This window comes from Rhipicephalus sanguineus, chromosome 3 (assembly GCF_013339695.2).
Source record: "Rhipicephalus sanguineus isolate Rsan-2018 chromosome 3, BIME_Rsan_1.4, whole genome shotgun sequence".
In the NCBI taxonomy this organism is placed as follows: domain Eukaryota; kingdom Metazoa; phylum Arthropoda; class Arachnida; order Ixodida; family Ixodidae; genus Rhipicephalus; species Rhipicephalus sanguineus.
The window spans coordinates 102847614-102857896 of NC_051178.1; positions in this window are offsets into that span (position 1 = coordinate 102847614).

Here is a 10283-nt window from a genome sequence, read left to right on the forward strand (position 1 = left end):
CTGATTTAAGTCTTAAGTTACAAGCACGTGCCGTTTACATACGAAAATATTTATGACCGACTAATTAGTGAATTCTCGGGTATATTACGTGCCGAAACCTAGATGATTACAAGGCATGACGCGGTGGGGGACTTCGAATTATTTTTCACCAGCTCGATTTATATAACATGCACCTAAATCTAAGCACATGGATGTTCTTGAATTGGTGCCCCAAGGAGGTTTGGGACCCAAGAAATTTGCTAGTCATCAGGGGGCATGTGCAGAACCCAAGCCATTCTCGGGCTTTCGTGCTTGCGTTGACCCAAGATTAAAAAAAAATCACAGCATATCCACGGAGTGAATGATGATGAGTGGGCGAAGCTGCGGAGGTTCATCGGTAAACCGTGAATCTTCCGTGAATTCTGCCCAGTACATCATCACCGACGTGAGATCGGGCGCGTTTATACTAAAGGTTCGATGAGTTATGACGACTTGCAGCTCACTTTAATTTTACATGTACGCTGTGAATTTTCATTGTTTAGAAAACCATTGCTTTAGAAAACATCTGGCGTCTTTAGTTAAGCAGCTGGCGTCTTTTAGTTTTGCTTTAGAAACATCTGGCGTTCTTTCGTTTTGCTTTTAGAAAACATCTGGCGTCTTTCGTTGGTTTACTTCATCAAGCAACGGCGTTTTGAACAAATTTTTTATTGTTTAATCACGCACAGGAGAAATCTCACCAGGCACTACCTTGGAGGTAAACAATGGCTGCTAATAGGAATGAGAGACAGATAAAGTCGGCTTTTAGCTAACACTTACACTTCTACTGCTACTAACGTTTCCTACTGGAACATGCCAATGGCTGCTAATGGGGAATGAGAGACAGAAGAATTCGGCTTTTAGTTAACGCGCACGCTGCGAATTTTTTATTGTTCAACAACGCACAGGAAAAATCTCCCACCGGCACCACCTTGGAGGTCAAGATCTGGTACTAGCGTTACGACTGGTTGCGCACTACTACGACTACGAGGGACGAACGGGTGCCGCCTTAAGGAGCTTCGCCCCTAAAACCGAGAATTAGCGTGGGTCCCCAAGCCGTCTTGGGTCGCCAACAAGACAACGCAGACGCGCAGCGCGGGTCACGACGCAGTGTGGCTCGCGTCAGTTTTAATTTCGCGACGTGTGGCGCCACGTGCGTTTGACCCTACGCCGCCTGCGTTTACCCAAGGAGGTTAAACCCATTTCAAACTCTGCTGCTCCTCCGAACACGAGAGCAGCCTACCAACGCAGCTTGGGGACCCAGTAGAGAGTTTGAGAATTGGGGACGCTAGACACTGGGCCCCCCAAGTTGCGTTGGGTAGGCTGCTCTTGCGTTCGGAGGAGCAGCACAGTTTGAGAATAGGGTCAAACACGAGCTGCGTTGGGACCACGGTGTAAGATATATACTCTTTAGGTGAGGACACTCGCGAGACGCGATCGACCAGATAAAGTAACAACGCCGAGAGCCCGTCGGACCGCTGACGGCAGCGGATACCTACCGGCGGGAAGATGCAACTTCAACACAAAAACGCGTTCCCGTAGCAACTGGCGCTTCGCGGGAAATCTGAATTTCCTAGTCAGCGAACGCGGCTACGGCACGCCAGCAACTCAAGTTAGAAACGCATACCGCGTTTTTCACGAGCGAGAAACAAGACATGCAGCGGACGCCGGCGTTGCCGCCGACTGCGTCGGTTGCTATAGCAACGGTGCAGAAAGCATTTTCTCTCTTTAAGTTGCGTCTTCCCGCCGCTAGATACCCGCTGCGGTCACCGGACCAACAGACGCGTGCCGTTGTTACTTTATCTGGTCGAACGCGCTCTGCATGCAAGCCGAGGAGTGTCCACACTTAAAGAGTATATATCTTACACCGTGGTTGGGACAAACGCACGGGGTACCACACGTGGCGAAATTAAAATCATGCGAGACGCGGGCCATACTGCGTCGTGGCCCGCGCTGCGTCTGAGTCGTCTCACTGGCGACCCAAACGCCTTAGGTACCCGCGCCAGTTTTCAATTTCTTGGTATTAATTGAGTAAACGCGAGCGCAAGAGCCCAAACGTGGCTTGGGTACTGCGCATGCGCCCTGGCGGCTCGCAAATTTCTTGGGTCCCCAAGCTCCTCGAGGCCTCAATTCTCAAGCTCTCTAGCGTCTTGGATCCCCAATTCTAAAACTATCTAATATCCCATAATCACACGAAAAGAACAGAAAAGAGCAGACTTTCAAAAAAAAAAGATAACACAGAAGAACCAAAAAGAGCAGATGAAGACAAGGAAAACACAGGCGAATCAATGCTCCGCAGTTCGTTTGGATGGAGCAGGCTTTGATTTTTTTGTTTCCTTTCAGAAAGCCGCCATCGACGGCGACACCACTCAGACGGCTTCCAGGCAACAGACGAGGCAACAAACAGCTATGCCGTGACCAGGCAACACGATGAGGGGCTCATCCGTGAACCAGGCAGCCGTTAATTGGGCTCTTCCCATGAGTTCCTGACACAGAGCCCGCTGTGTTCCCAATGCTTAACGCGAAACAGCGTCCAAAGTTTCATTCGTTCCTCTTTCTACCGCCGCGCTTCCGTTTCCGCTGAAACGACAGCAAAAGCAATGACAGCCTTTCGCAGTCGTACCTGTCCACGCTAGTTATTTGTCACGCTCGCTCTTGTTCATTGGCCTCGTGTCATTAATACTTGCCCGGTTTTGTTGGGGCTAACCCTCTCGATGTCGTTTCATGGTAGTGACTCGGCGTCTGAGATAATCGTTGGGGTTTAACGTCCCAAAACCGCGATACGATTACGAGAGACGCCGTAATGGAGGGCTCCGGAAATTTCGATCACCTAGGGTTCTTTAACGTGCACCTAAATCCAAGTACACCAGTCTCAAGCATTTCCGCCTCCATCGAAAATGAGACCACCACGGCCGGGATTCGGTCCCGCGACCTTCGGGTCAACAGTCGAGCACCGTAACTACTAGACTATCATGGCGGGTTACGGCGTCTGTGAAGTGTTTGTTAAGCTTAGCACTAAAATGCGACCACCTATCGCGATTAATCACTCAACAACGTTCACTTATCGTTTTGCAGAACGCTTTGCGTGGGCGCTACAGAGTCTCGCAGTGTGGTATCTAACGTGTGCACGGATGAGGACCTGGCCCTAAGACTATAGTCCTACTGCAGTTTACATCTCGGAGTCTCTTCATCCCCGCAACAGGGTCTAACGGTTATTTGTTTAGACCATATATTCTCACACTATGAGAACGCCAGCAAACGTGCGAGAAGGAAACAAATATGTCGACAGAAACAAAGAAAGCGGCACACCGGAGGCTGAACCAACAATTGACGTTTACTTTTGAAAAAACCACTTCCTCAAAGCGCTTACACAGTATGCGCAAATACAACCGTATATATATCGATACAACCGCTCTCACCTTATCTACAAGGGCCACCATTTTTCCAGATAATGAACCTTCTTTATTTGATAACACCCAAGGAGCACTTACACACTTTCTTGGGGCCAAGTCTAGGAATGCAATACGCTTCAATCAGTTCTCTTTCCCGCTGAGTCCTCGCCTTTTCTATTACGAAAACGCTGCTAAATCTAAGAGTGCAGTCGCACTGCTTACAATGTAACGGAAGATGACCGCCCATCTCTGTGGGTGAACTCGCCCAGCGAGCAAATCTGTCGAACTATTTCAAAAGCTGCAAGAGCGCTTCAGAGTGATGTGTCTAAAACACCGTTTATTTCCTTGATTCCATGCGAACCCTTTCTCTCTGTCTCAGTGGGTGCGTGTGTGTGACAGAGAGAGAGAGAGAGAAGAGAGAGAACTGGAGCAGGGCATATTCCGCTTCGGCGTCAGTCATCATCATCATCAGCCTGTCTACGCCCACTGCAGGGCAAAGGCCTCTCCCATGTTCCGCCAATTAACCCGGTCCTGTGCTTTCTGCTGCCACGTTATACCTGCAAACTTCTTAATCTCATCTACCCACCTAATTTTCTGTCTCCCCCTCACGCGTTTGTTTGCCATCTCTTGAAATCCAGTCAGTTATCCTTAATGACCACCGGTTATTCTGCCGACGTGCTACGTGCCCAGTAAATGCTCTCGTAATCGTCATATGTTGTTTGTCAGACAAAAAAGTTAAAAAAAGAATAAAAAAGGGGGAACAGTGAATTCTCAAGAAAAAACCCAGCGCCTAGATAAATAGCAGAAAGATCGATTCCCGACACCGGAACCGAGAGAGAGTGCGAATCCACTGAACGCAGTTCCTTCATAACACAATATCGCCATTTGCGGCGACCTACATACGTCATAGCTGACAACTAAAGACCAGAAAGTTACAAACGCGGAATCAAACCTGCGGTTGTTGCCCCTAGCCCGAATCCGTTGTCGAGCGCCCAGAGTGACCTTCCTGGGCGCCGAGTCTTGTTTTCCCAATTTACGAAAGAACTGCTCTCGGCCGCGAGTGGCGTCCAGCGGTTTTTATTTTCACTTTTGCTGCTACTTTTTTTCGTTTCAGAAGCGTGACTATTTCCGTTTTATTTTTCTTATTCCTCGATAACCTAAGGGCCTGTAATGATCTCGCTGCTCTTTTCATTCGTCCGTTACCTTGCGCATCTTGGTTCCTTTGTCGAGCGCCATTTCGGCCCGAGTGCTCCCGAAGGCGTACCTTTAACGGGAAAAGCTTGTTAGAGGGACCGGAACGTTTATTAAGGAAAGCGATCAATGTCGCGAAGAGATAGGCTGCCCGCGACGGAGAGCTAGGTTACGGAAAGAACAAGAAGGAGAGGATACTCTCCGAGGAACCAGGAGCATTTCTGGTGTGCTGACGTCACTACGCAGCCGCAAAAAAATATAGGCCGGAATTATCAAGCAGAAAACAGCGATACAGTTGAACCCTGTTTCTGGCGCCGTGAGACGCGCGGACCCTTACACCCGTACACCCTTAACAGCACAACGCGGCACCATTTTTTAACATGAAATCCTAACAAAGGATTTGACAACCAGACAGAAAGCGCGTTATGCAGTAAAGCTGTTTAGGAACACATGACGGCGTGCTCTTGAGCATAGATACTCTATTAAAGCTCAGTCATATATAGTTTGTTGTCTCATTGATTTAAAAAAGTCGGTAGATTTTTGTATTCACGTTTCGTGACACTTCTGAAGCTTGCCAGACTACAGAGCCACATAGACGAACGATCCGGTCCGGGATAGCAGAACTCCGATGGGCTTCTCCGTCTTCTGGCATCCCGGTGCATGACAAATTTATGTCAACGAGTGTGAAACGAAAATCGCAAGTATTTCGTTGGGAATTACAAATTGATAGGCCGGTGTGAACTGTCTATTTATTACCGGTGTAGACGTTTACACGGCATATATAACGTTCACCTTCATGTGGATTTTCCTATAATTAACAAAAGGGTGATCTATACGACGACGGTACATGCCTTCACGCTGTGAGCATCGCCATAGAGCTCGCTCACGGCAAGGCAGCCGCATCGCGAGATCATCACCCTCAAGATGGACGATCGTTAATCGAACGTGTAGAAATAAACAGTTCTCTTTAATCCAGTGTAATCGGTCCTTCCATCAAGATATTCTACCCCTTAAGTTACGTACTTACGGCTAACATGGCGCAGTCGACGTCGAACACGGATTCCAACGAGAACAACGATCTACGGAGTGAAATTCAAGACATTAAGTCACAGCTGCAGACGCTTCTCCATGCCCTGAACCTCGGCACCGATTGCGACCAAGATCAACGGCCAGAGGGGGGAGAAAGATCTGCAGGAGGGGAACGCACGCACCAAGGGCCCGCAGAGCCACGCACGTCCACCGTTCCAGACCTGGATCCCGCTCACGTAGGCGATGGAGACACCGCAACGCACCCCGTCGCCTTGAACGATGTTCTCGGCGTCATCGTAGAGACGCAACGTTAGCTTGCACAAGCACTGCAACAGAACACCCAACCACTTCAGGTACACTCGTCCGGCGATACAGCCTCAGCTATAAATACCTTCCAAGGAAACCCGCGAGAAAGCGTGAAGGAATGGCTTGCTGAGATAGAACACGTAGCGTCTCTTGCAAACTGGACGCAGTCGCCCGCGATGTTGAACGCCATCACGCGTCTCCGTGGAGCGGCGCGCGACTAGCACAGTTCCTACGGTACTTACATCCAAGATTGGGAGACATGGAAGCATGCTATAACGGAGCGTTTCCAAAGAAAGATGAATCTGCAAGAGTTTCTAGTCTATCAAAACGAGCGGAAACTGTTCCCAACTGAAACAATCGTACAATATATGTACGCGAAGAACGCTATGCTTGAGAAAGCCCCTCACAAACTCGCCGCGGAGGAACGCATATCGCTCATCTTGAACGGCATCGAAAACGACAAGTGGGCTACGCCGCTAGCGTCTCAAAACTGCAATTCCGTGCTGGAACTTGACCGAGCTGCAAACCTCGACTCACCACGAAAACTAGTAGTCGATTCATGTACTAATCCCAAGTATATGCCGATGAACAAGACAGATGGATCGCGCCATTTCAGCTCTACCTACGCGCAGAAACCGTTAGCTGCCAACCGCCTAACGGACATCAGCCCCCGAGAGCGAAGATGCTTCAACTGTTCGGTGTTCGGTCATATATCAAGAGACTGCCCAAAAACAAAAACTATCGCAACTCTCAAAGCAGAGCAAAGGCGGAACAGCAGGCAAGATGCAGCGTTTGACAGATCCGAGGACCGAAATGTCCACTGCTTCTTGCGCACCACGGGAGACGCGCTTCCCATCGTGACAGCCCACACAACAGGAGGTACAGAACTCGGAGCATGCATCGACACTGGATCAAATGTATCCATAGTGGACCCCAAGGCTCTACCTGCCAGTGCAGAAAAGGCGACCTGCAAGGACCATGAATTAGTAACGGTTCTCGACAAACAGATCAAACCCGAATGGACGACTTCACTGTCAATTATTGTGGGTAAACTAACAACCAGAATTCCCGAAGTACTTGTCCTCCCGTTGCCACCGACAATGGACTTATTATTAGGTTCAGACTGGAGGAGTCTGGCCAATGTTGATGAAACATTCCATGTTTCAAACGACGTCACGCTCATCAGCCTACCTACCCAGGCCGCAAACCAACAAGTTGTCGATGCAGTAAGCCCACAGCAACCACCACGAACAGGAGAGGCACTGATTTCTACATTCACCACGCAAACGCCACATCAAGCGAAGGAGAACACCACCATGTTTGTCTCGTTAAAGCCGACGACTCCAGGACCAGACCCGGAGCTCGAGCAGAAAATATCGGCTGCGGTCAAACTGATGACACGGGGCGCATCACCAAAAGAGCGCGAGAAACTCCATGCAATATTAGCAACTAACCATGATGCCTTCACGACGCATGTGAATCGGCTGGGAACTTGCCCGCACACCGAACATTCAATTGATCTACGAGATTCCATTCCTGTGGCCTCACGACCATACAGATGTTCATATGCGGACCGGGAGTTCATGAGGAAACAGGTCAGTGATTATTTGGAGAGAGGAATCATCGTGCCAAGTCAGAGTGAATACGCTGCTCCTACTCTTGTAATTGACCAGCTGAACCATCACACTACACCGAAGAGAATGGTTCACCACAACAGGAAACTGAACGCCAAAACTGTGAATCAGCCCTATCCAATGCCACTGATGGAAGATGCTCTTGACGACATCATGAGAGATCGGTCACGTTACTTTACAACCATGGATATCAAGACCGCTTTCCTCACAATCCGTGTCAAGCCTGAAGATACGCACAAGACAGCGTTTGTGACACCTGATGGAAAATACGAGTATCTTCGCATGGCGTTTGGATTTTGTAAGGCCCCTCAGACAATGCAGATGGTCATGCGGAGGACTTTCGACGGTCTCGCACGCACTACCACATACATGGACGACATTGCGCAGGGAGCAAGCACCATTTCAGAGGCCCTCACACTTCTGGAAGAGGCATTACGCCGCGTGATACGCAACGGCTTGAGAATGGACAATGAAAAATGCCAATTCGTGCGCGACCAGGTGTCGTTTCTTGGCTTCATGATTACCTCAGAAGGCAGGGTACCTGACCCAAAACGGATCGAAGCCATAGACAAATTTGAACCGTCAAGAGACGAAAAGCATCTTTACTCGTTTCTGCAGTTCCTCAATCACTTCAGAAAGTTCATTGAGAACTTCTCAGCAAAGACGCAGCCACTCCGCAAACTCCTCACCAAGGACACCAAATTCTTTTGGACGATGGAACATCAAGAGATTGTGGATTTGCTGAAACAGGCCTTGAAGAACCCTCCAATACTTGCAAACTTCCGCAGTGACTGTCCGTCAACAGTGCACACTGACGCCAGTCGGAAAGGTCTAGGCGCCATACTGACACAGACGCAAGAATCCCAAGAACGTGTGATCGAGTATGCAAGTCGTGCGCTGAATACTCACGACAGTCAACTTCACTCGAACATGCTGGAGTGCATGGCCTTCCACTGGGCAATTACCGAGAAATTTGCCATTTACCTCACAGGGGGCCCAAAGTGCACAGTAATCACAGACAATCTGAGTCTCACATATTTGGTGCAAAAGGCTGCAACAAACCGCCGCTTCGCACGCTGGACCGTTGATCTAGCCGAGTTCGACTTCAAGATTTGCCATCAACCGGGCAAACAGAACAAGGCAGACGCCCTGTCCCGACTCGATGGACCAGACAGAGAGCAGGAGTCTCTCTCAATCACTAAGGCGCCAAGTGGCAGGCTGATCTGCTTGGCCATTGTAACAGGCAGCAACAGCCTACGTGAACAACAGTCGTGTCATTCGGACTGCCAACGTTTTCGACAAAAAGCAGAAAAGGGCTGCGCAGAGTTCGCAATGAGAAACAACATTCTCATTAAGTGTGGCATTGACGGAACTGGTACCAAGGTGGTGGTGCCCAGCACACTCAGGGAAGTAGTACTGCAGGTGTGCCATGACGCTACCGGGCATATGGATACTCAGCGCACTCTGAATCAAATCCGGAGAAGATACTGGTGGCCTAGAATGTCGCGACACCTCAGAGACTACGTGCAATGATGTCACACATGCAAGAGAATAAACAGGACTACGACGCCGGAAGGATCCTTACAGCCAAGGGAGATTCCATCGGATCCAAACACAGTGATATCACTTGATCACTTCGGACCGTTGGAAGAGCGCAACGGATACCAACACGTACTAGTTTGCATCGATCATGCCACACGCTACATAGATGCAGTGGCCGTCCCCACTACGGCCGCGATGTACTATTTGGACTTCCTAATGAACACATGGATACCAAGATTTGGAGTCCCTAAGGCGATCGTAACGGATCAGGCAAAGGGATTCGTCAACAAGAAGACAACAGCAGTGCATAGACGCTTGGGAATCACTCATATGACAACGCCCCCGTACTGGCCACAGGCGAATGGCTTGGTAGAACGAATTGTGGGAATGCTGAAGAACATACTTCGCAAGATAATTGAACCACACCGTGACTGGGACAGGAAACTTCCAGAGGCTGTCTTCGCCATAAACGTCTCGTGGCAGAAATCATCTAGATACTCACCGTTCGAACTGATGCACGGGTACATTCCACGTGTTCCGGGCCAACTTCATCTGGGTGATGTGGAAGAGGACCTAAACGAAGTGTCTAGGCTGGCAGAGCTTGCCAAAAAGCGAGAACAAGCCAAAGAAGACCTCGAGCAAAGTCAGAGGGCTGCTAAAAGTCGATATGACGCGAAGCGCAAGGAACCAAACTTCCAGCTAGGAGACACGGTGTACTGTACGCTAGGATCACGATCATCGACCCTCGACCCATTCTACGAAGGACCATTCGAAGTAGTGGAACTCTTAGGCGGCAACACGGTGAAGATCGCACGCATCCAAAACCACCATCACCGAAAAAAGGAGAGAGTAGTCAATGTAGAACAGCTACGCAGACACTGTGTGCGAAACCCCAGCTTTCCAGAACTAGGAGAGTCGTTCATCGGTCAGCAACTACGACAACGTTCAGAGGACAGACCAGAAAACCAGGAAATCGAGTCTCTACAGGGAAACCTAGGAGTGGAGAACAGATGCGGTAAATTGAACAACAGCCACGGAGTCCTGAATGGCGAAGCTGAAGTACCTTACAGAACGCGCCAGCTGCCACTTAGAGCCTGCCGACTGCCACGCCATCTCAAGGACTACGAGATCTGAGGACAGATCCAAATTATGTTGGGGCGTGTGAGCATCGCCA